This window comes from Oryzias melastigma, linkage group LG1 (assembly GCF_002922805.2).
Source record: "Oryzias melastigma strain HK-1 linkage group LG1, ASM292280v2, whole genome shotgun sequence".
In the NCBI taxonomy this organism is placed as follows: Eukaryota; Metazoa; Chordata; class Actinopteri; order Beloniformes; family Adrianichthyidae; genus Oryzias; species Oryzias melastigma.
Genome location: NC_050512.1, coordinates 17,403,163 through 17,411,599, shown reverse-complemented (window position 1 = coordinate 17,411,599; position 8,437 = coordinate 17,403,163).

Sequence of the window (8,437 nt, the reverse complement as noted above, 5' to 3'; positions counted from 1 at the left end):
TTATTCTTCTTGAAATAAGTGTACTGCTCCAGTGCAAGCTCCACCTTGTGGCCAAATTGAAACACCTTCCAGGAGAAGCAGAACAATGTTTATGATGTAAATGATCTGAATATTTTTGTTAGAGCTTCTCATTTTCAGAAACCATGTAACAATGATCTCTTATTAGTAAGAATAAAAAATAAATAACATTTGTCTTTGAAACATTTAACAGCAAGGCCTCACTGGCCATTTTTGATTGAAAAACAGTAGCAAGCTAAAACAAACTATTCCAATAAAACTGGGATCCCAATGAGAGATGCGGAGCTGGTCTTTTGACTTAACCCATTTATCGTTGTCGCTCCATCATGGGTAGCTAAAGAAGGCCGCTAAAAGCATCAGAAGTGACAGTGAAGGCTCCATGGAATTTCTAACACAAGAAGAAGCCCAGGGCTGACTCAGTTGTCGCTTGTTTCACACGAGGAACGTAGCGGCCGCGGGGGACGAGTAGGAGGGGGGTGATCCGCGGTACGCATGTGGCCTGAACCGTGGCTAGTGATCTGTACTGACCACGGATTATCCATGATTCCTTACACCCCTAGTTTCACCCATAGCCGCAGGCCAAGAAAGTGCTAACAGCGCCACCCCGAGATATTACTCTACGGCTGTATATTGTAGCCATAGAGTTTTGGAACATCATAGAGAATCAATGGATTTCTACAGCCACGATTTGTCGGGCCAAAAGATAACCTTTGGCGCGCCAAACTAGGCCTGTGGGCCCCACTTTGGGCACTCATGGAGTATAGTGTGAAAGGACACCAAAACCAGACGAGGATGTAAAATATATTAGCCTTTTATGCTCTTTGAGTCTACAGGATAATGCTAGCGTAAAAGTACCCCTAAATTTCATAGTCTGTGAAGTTTAGGATAAAAGCCGAACAGCCCCATTGTGATATGTCTGCCAACCTTTTCTGAATGGGTTTTGAAGGGACTTGCTGCAGAATCTGTGGAATTGTGGTCCATAAACCTCCTGGATACCATTCGGTATAGATGAAAATTAAATAGTTTCCACATCTTGCAAATGTTCTAAAGCTACCTAGTATATTACAGGCATCATGTAACCACTTCATGTATCATTTTATTAATCCGCTTGCTTTCCATTGTCAAAGAATAACTGTATATTTTAGCTGAAAATTAAAGCGGACCCTCATCAGAACAAATTATTTCCCTGCATGATCACACTTTAGGACTCATTTTATAGAAATTAGAGTCCTATTCACAGCAGTGTACTTCTTTTTTCTCCAAAGCAGAGCAGCAGATCAATCTGGTATTTTAAATGTATTTGCACACTTATATGGACATCAACCTTGATTCCAGTACAGCCAGCTTTGATTACCTAATTCCTCAGAGATTACTCTGCGACTCTGTCTGCCAGCCTGCCATAGGCGTTGACACGATGTGGCAAAATGTCGCCAGCCGTCATGAAGCCGACCGTCCCAATCAATCAGTCAACCTTGTCGCACATCTCTGGATGTGTTTTTCGTGTGTCTACCAGAACTGCATGTGAAGAGGACAGTCAGGGAGCCCCCTAAAAGCATTGTCTTCCACATTCATCAATTACTGCACCACGGAAGGTTGTGTCTGTCAGGAGGAGCAGATGGTTCATGCGCATAAGTGTGTGTGTGTGTGTGTGTGAGGAAGACAGGTTGAAGGTGTTTGTCAGAAACAGAGGAAGGTGATGACAGAGACAGAGATGGAAATGTATGAGATAGAGATGTACGGATGTGTACAAGTGGGAAGAGCCGGTCTCCCTGCACAGCATTACTGCAGGACAACTAATCAGTGTAAAAACTGCTGAGATTAGGCGAAAAGATGAAGCATTGTCCCCGTTATTATGTGAAATAATCAGTTTGACGTATAAAGGAAAATAAATGTTTGTTAACAAGTTTTATATTTGTCAATTTTAATTCTTTCGGAAAAATATGATTATTTGGGATCTGCGACAGAGCGTAAAGAATCCGCCATTCTTTTCCCTAACTTTTTGAACTTAAAAAAAAAAAAAAAGATCTACTTTCCGCCAAAGTGTTGCTCGTGCTCATCTCGCTGCTTCCTTCAGTGGATGAGGGTTTTTTCTTCTTCTTCTTCTTCGTCTTCTTTCTGCTGCTCTTAACTGTGTACCAGCGGTTCTAGAGCTGTCATATTGCATCAGCGCTCTGCTGATTACTTCCACCTTGTCTCCCTCGTCAGGAAATGATTCTGACACACACTCACACCCAGCTTTCTCTGCATCAATATGCGTGCGATGGAAAAACTGCAGACAGTAAATAAATAATGAAATAGGAGTGGGGTGGGGGAGGGAAGAGGGTGGCGGGGGCTCTGGGTGGCATTTTCCCTGCGTCTCTTCCTCTGTCCTCTGTGTGCACGAGAGACGCCAAAGTGGAAGTTGCAAGGCGATACGTATAGGAATTGCAAATATTTCCATTTTCACAATTGGAATTTCAAATTAAAGTCGAATTTCCTGAATAACTTTGTAAAAAATGAATATTTTATGGTGACTATAAGAATAAAAGCTAGAAGTGTTTATATAAACGGTCTAGGTTAATTTATTGTCTATTAACTTCATTTTAGAATAAGGTGTACATTTATAATCTCAACTAGTGTTTCCACACATTTTTACTTAAATTACCTTTTTGGGATTTTTCCCAAATGCTCTGATTTATATCAAGAACAGGGGATAACAAGAACATCCTAAGCAGTTTTAGGATGCAACCTTCTTCCAACCTTTATTTGAATTACTTTGATGTGTTAAATATGAAGTGGAACAGAGCAGTAGGAAAACAGCTGTCCAGGTAAAGAAGTTGGTTCTGCAGTGTTCAAATGTATTTGCTGTAAATTGTTTGTTTGATAATCAATTTTACATTTTACAGAAATAAAGAATAATATGAGATTGGGAGTGGACTAGCATTTTTTTTAATAAAAAAAGGGGGGAAATTGAGGTTGTCATTCAAATAGTCTTTGTTTGGGAAAGTGCTGGTGGTTCTCTGCATAACAGAAGTTGATTATGCATGTCATTTTTCTTTGGGATGAGGGGTTATGTTTGACATTTTGGTTTTGCCTTCCAATAGTGCAGTAATCTCACTAAATAATTAGGTTTTTACTCCCATGTGATTGTTCCACTGATGGTGTTTCTTGCCTCGCGAGACGTTGTCATTAAAAAGTGCAGTGTCTCAAAATAAAAGCATTTCTCAAAGCTTTGCACTGTAAAAGTCTTCCAGTATGAAACAAAAAAACAGAAAACGCTAAATGAACAATTAAAAAAAAAAAAAATGACTGATCAAAGCTGTACCTGGCATAAGTTCTGAAAATCCTTTTTTCTTTCATATTTGCATCTTGTGAAGCAGCCATCTATCACTGTGTTCCCCAACCTTTTAATCAGGCCACAACCGAGTTTAATGTCACAATATTTTCACAGACCGGCCTGTACAAGGCTGAGGTGGAGGTCCACTTTAAAAAAATATTTTTTCAGCTTTCAGTTTCCCTTATTTTGAGGATAAAGTTTCTCTTCATCCTCTGCAGAATATCTGCAGCTGGTTTCAACTTTATTTTTACACTAGATTTAGTCTTTTAATCTTAAAAGCGGGTTTTAAAAAAAAATCAGATGCCAACTTAAGCATTATCTGAATTTTAATATGTGGCACATAAATTCAAAGAAAAAAATGTTACTTATACTGGTATATTTAAAAATATTAAGAAATGTGAAGAAACGTTTATGCAACTTGGTTAGCAGGATTCTTGTAACATTAAACAGCCAATATCTGAATTTCATTATTATGCAATAAATCCATATTTGGAGTAAATATTCCTGGTTTTTGTTTGTTAGAAAGGCAATTTTTCTGTTTCCTTGCTGGTTCCAAATATGTTTACTTTGTTAATTTTCTTAGCTTGGAGGCTTCCCAGCCAGCAAGGCCAAGTGGGCACCATATAGTTTAAAAGTGCAGAAATGTGGGCCCCAATTGGGTTTCTCTGCAGTTTCCGTGGTGGCCCCACCTGCGTTTGCCCACATTGGCTAAAGGGTGCTGATCCCTGAGCTTGCTAGCACGCTACACTGTCCAATGGGTAGATAGCTAGCATAGCGAGCTAGCCTACTGAGTGCCCACTTAAGCCAATGTGGGGAAATACAGGTTTGGCCACCACGGAAACTGGGGACAAACCCAATTGGGGCCCACATTTTCTGTCCACCTTTAAACCATACGGGGCCCACTTGGCCTTACTGACTGGGCTCAATTTAGTGGTCGGGACGGAAAGTAGTGAATGTACTTTCGACACGTAATCGAGCGACTTGACGTGCGTCAAGAATGAGACAGATGAAGTGGAGAGAATCCAGTAGTTTTTCAAAATAAAACTTCAGAATCAGATTATAAACAACATTTTAAAAAAATTGTTTTTTGGTTTTCTCTGCACCCCAGTACCAACTGTTCCACAGACCGGTATAGGTCGGCAGCCCAGGGGTTGGGGACCACTGATCTATTCCACATTATCCCGTTTAGGGTCATGGACATCGATGAAGCCCATATCCCAGCAATCAAAGGGGTGAGGCCAGGCTGCACACTGGACAGGTTGGCACTTCTTCACAAGGCCACATACACAGACAGACAATTACACACTCCGAGTAACCCCTGAGAGGGAGTTTACTGTCACCAATTTACCGTGTTTTTGGACCGTGGGAGGAAACCAACCAGGCCTGACATACATGGGGAGAAGGTGGAAACCACACAGAAAGGGTTTGAACTCGGGCCTTCATGCCATGGGTCAATAAGTACACCCTGTGCAGCACACGCGTGGCAACCAAAGTTTCTATATTATCAAGTATATAGTGGTTGTTTTAATGCATATGTTGACTGTGAGTTTGTAGTTTTTTGTTGTGGCAATTTATTTGTTTGTTTAGGTATTGAGTAAAAAAAGGAACATTTTAGCAACTTTGTAAAGTTTATTGCTACCTGTAGTATTCTTTGGTGTATGTTAAAAATGTATTTAAAACATTTGAACATTTAGTCTCATAGGCCACATCTTAACATTTATAAAATCGGACACAAGCTACATTAGGAAATTAAATGACTTCACATTGTCGTGAAAGTTCACTTGCAGGTGAACCAAGGCTCTTGGATTTACATTTTGGTCCACTAAAAGGTTTGGATCATGGACAGACTTTGGTCTGAGGCAAAGAGTTGTTGCTATTGTTTTTATTTTTACTATCCACCATATGTGCCGTATTGCATGTACTTTACTATTAACGTGTTTGAAATACATTTTAATACATAAATAAATAAAGATATCTGGTGTGAAAGCTCCCAGTAACTAATCCTCACAGTAAACGTAGTTTATTAATAACAGCATGTTAATTTTTGGAAGATTTTAACACATAACATAGTAAATAATATAAGTGAGAAGGACAATGTTATAGCTTTAATCTAAAGTAGCAGTGGTACAAATTTTTAACAAAAAAGTTAGAGTATGACATGTTGATAAATGTTGATAAATTATGATTTTAATAGTCTAAGAATTTTCAGGATTAGGCAATTTAATTCCTTTATCACCTATGCTTGTCTCAACCAACGTTAGAGCTAATTTTGTCCGGCCAATTTGGTGTACGCTAGAATGAACTGTTTCATTGTGCTTTCACCAATTTCTGTTTGCCTGACCATCGCGGTATGAAAGCAGTCCAAGGATCCTGACAGGCTTTCAAGGTGAGCACTGCCCTGATTTCTTGTCAAATTGACAAAGAAGTGACAAAAGTTTTTCAATGAACAAGAGCTGTCAAGGCAAAGCTTTAACCCAGCACAGCTGTGACTGATGGAGCTAGAGCGCTTTATCTCTGCAAATCACTTCAAAAGTCCGTCTGGTGTTGTGAGCTCTCAGGTTTGGTACTTGGCAGAATTAATGGGATTCAATGATTATTGAGCATAAACAAGCTCATAAGGAGGACTCTCTGTAGAAAAGGCAGGTGGAGTGGAATCAAGTGATTTACTTTAACCTCTAAAATCAGTCACTTTGAAGATAAAAAATGCTGTTTCCTGTCTCTCTGTGGAGGTTTTTTTAATTTTTATTTACCAGGTTGGAGTTCAAAACCGGCAACATTAGGAGCCTTACTATTGGGCTATAGTGAAACAAAACAAAAAACCCTAAAATAGTATTTAAGGCTATATGAATAAGACTTTATAACATGTAGATTTTGAACATGTAGATCAGAATTCTACCTTTCTCCCTAACACTTCTCCGTTCCCCTTCATTTGAAGGGGGAGTTTAAGAGCAAGTGTGTCTGGGAAATGTATTTTTTAAATCCGACCCTCCAAACAGAGGGATATAAAGTACTCCAACCACAAAGCTAATTCACTTCGCGCTAAGAAGCACTTTTCTTCACCTGAATCAGACGTTTACATTTAAATGTAAGTAATGACTTTTTGTTCTAGCATGACCTCTTTAAAGTTATAAAACTGCTGTTGTTCTGTATATTCAAGCGCTGGAAGCTCCGTGCTAACAGTAGCGGACTGGTGATTATTGGTGACGTCATTGATGAAAGTGACATCCGAAATATGAGACATTATTTTTACATAACTCTCTGTTTGGAGGGCTAAATGAAGGGGAGGGGCTAAGTTCTTTACAAACACTTTCAAACTTAATGAAACTTCCACGTCTGATGATAACGGCTTTCCGTTGTTTGGCTTTTTGTCAGCGGTTCAACAGACTTGAGTGGAAGTCTCTAAAATAAAGAGTTTTCTGTTCACAGACTGTTGGTACAAATGTATCATCCATCCGTCCATTATCTTCAGCTGCACCATTCTCAGAAGGGTCATGGAGGTTCCTGGAGCCTGTTTGCAGCTATCAACGTCTAGAGTTGCTTCATGAAGTTCATTTTCTCTCAGATGTATCACAGAAACATACATTTTTTTATGCTATTGGGGACTGCAAGCTGTTTAGAAAAGTTTGATATCTTGGGTGAAAACTCAAACCACACGTTTAAATGGTCGTCACACAGTTTCAGAAAATGAATTTATGAAGAAAAATAGCAATATTTTTCACTATTTTAGTTCTTCCCCTCAATAGTGAATTGTCTGTGGTGAAGCCCACATTCAGCCTTCTGTAGCTGATGGATGGATGTGTGAATGAATGGATGGATGGATGGATAGGTAGTGTCTGGGTTTAGTCTCTTTCATTTATAACATAAACATGTCCTTAAGATCAGGACGAGTGTGCTGGAATGCTTGGAATATTTTTTTAAAAATTCATTTTTAACAAAACCATGTTTAAAAATAGTTTAATTGTTGCAATGAATCCTTTGAAGCGCAATAATGATGAAACCGATTTCAGATCTGTGACACATTATGACCACTGAGTAGTTTAATGCTAAAGAATAAATTGTAAAATACAAAAAATTGAAAAAAAAAAATTTATTTAAATTCGAAGATTTAAAGAAAAGGTTTATTCCAGTTTTCAGAAAGAGAATTCCCTTGTGCTTTCTAGTTTTCTTCAGTGAGTGATAAAAATGTACGTTTTGCTTCTGTATGGCACTTGAACCTTGTGCTGTGAAAATTAGGCGCAGCATTTCACTTTAGCTTCTTGAACCATGTAACTGATCCATTAGAAAATCACAGTCTTTTCAGACACAGTCTTTATGTGACATGCCACGAAGACAAAAAATTGAAGACACTTTAAGAAAGTGTTCTTAAATGAGAGCGGTTCCTAATTAATGATTTTTAAAAACAGTTATAGGGTCAATTTATTAGGGGAGGAATTAATTCAATTAACTTGGTAATTTAGTTATTACTACACATCACTCAGGGGAGTTGCAGAATAGTTTGCAAGTTAGTAATCATCATTATAGTTACTATGACATTTATACATTTGTTATTTTACAGGGACTTACTTGTTTTAAAAACACTTCACTGTTATGTCTATTCCTTTATTATTTTAGATCCAACAACTTGGAGCATCATCCTTTGTTTTGTACATTTGAACATTTTCAACTTAGCTAAAAAGATTTTTTTTTGTTTGTGCTACTGGTTTATGTGTTAAATGTTTTCAAGTGTCACGCCGATCATCTTTCCATCCCTTGCAGAAGTGTTCCCAATAATTTAAGCCGGTCTTTAAATTATGATTTTACAATTTTTAAGTAAAATTAAAAAAAAAAATACCTGTGTCATTTTCTAAGACTTTAAGCCTTTGTTTACACTCTTTCCCTCTAGATTACTGGCCATAACACCCCCAACTAAACAATTACGGTGCAATATGGCGAGCAATAATAATACGTTTAATAATAATAATACATTTTATTTATATTATTATTATTATTTTAAAAGATACTCAAAGACGCTTACAAAACAAGCAAATTATATTAAAAAAGCAGTAATAAGAAACATTCAATTTAAAGATGGAAATTATGAAATAAAATGAAAGATTAAAAGCA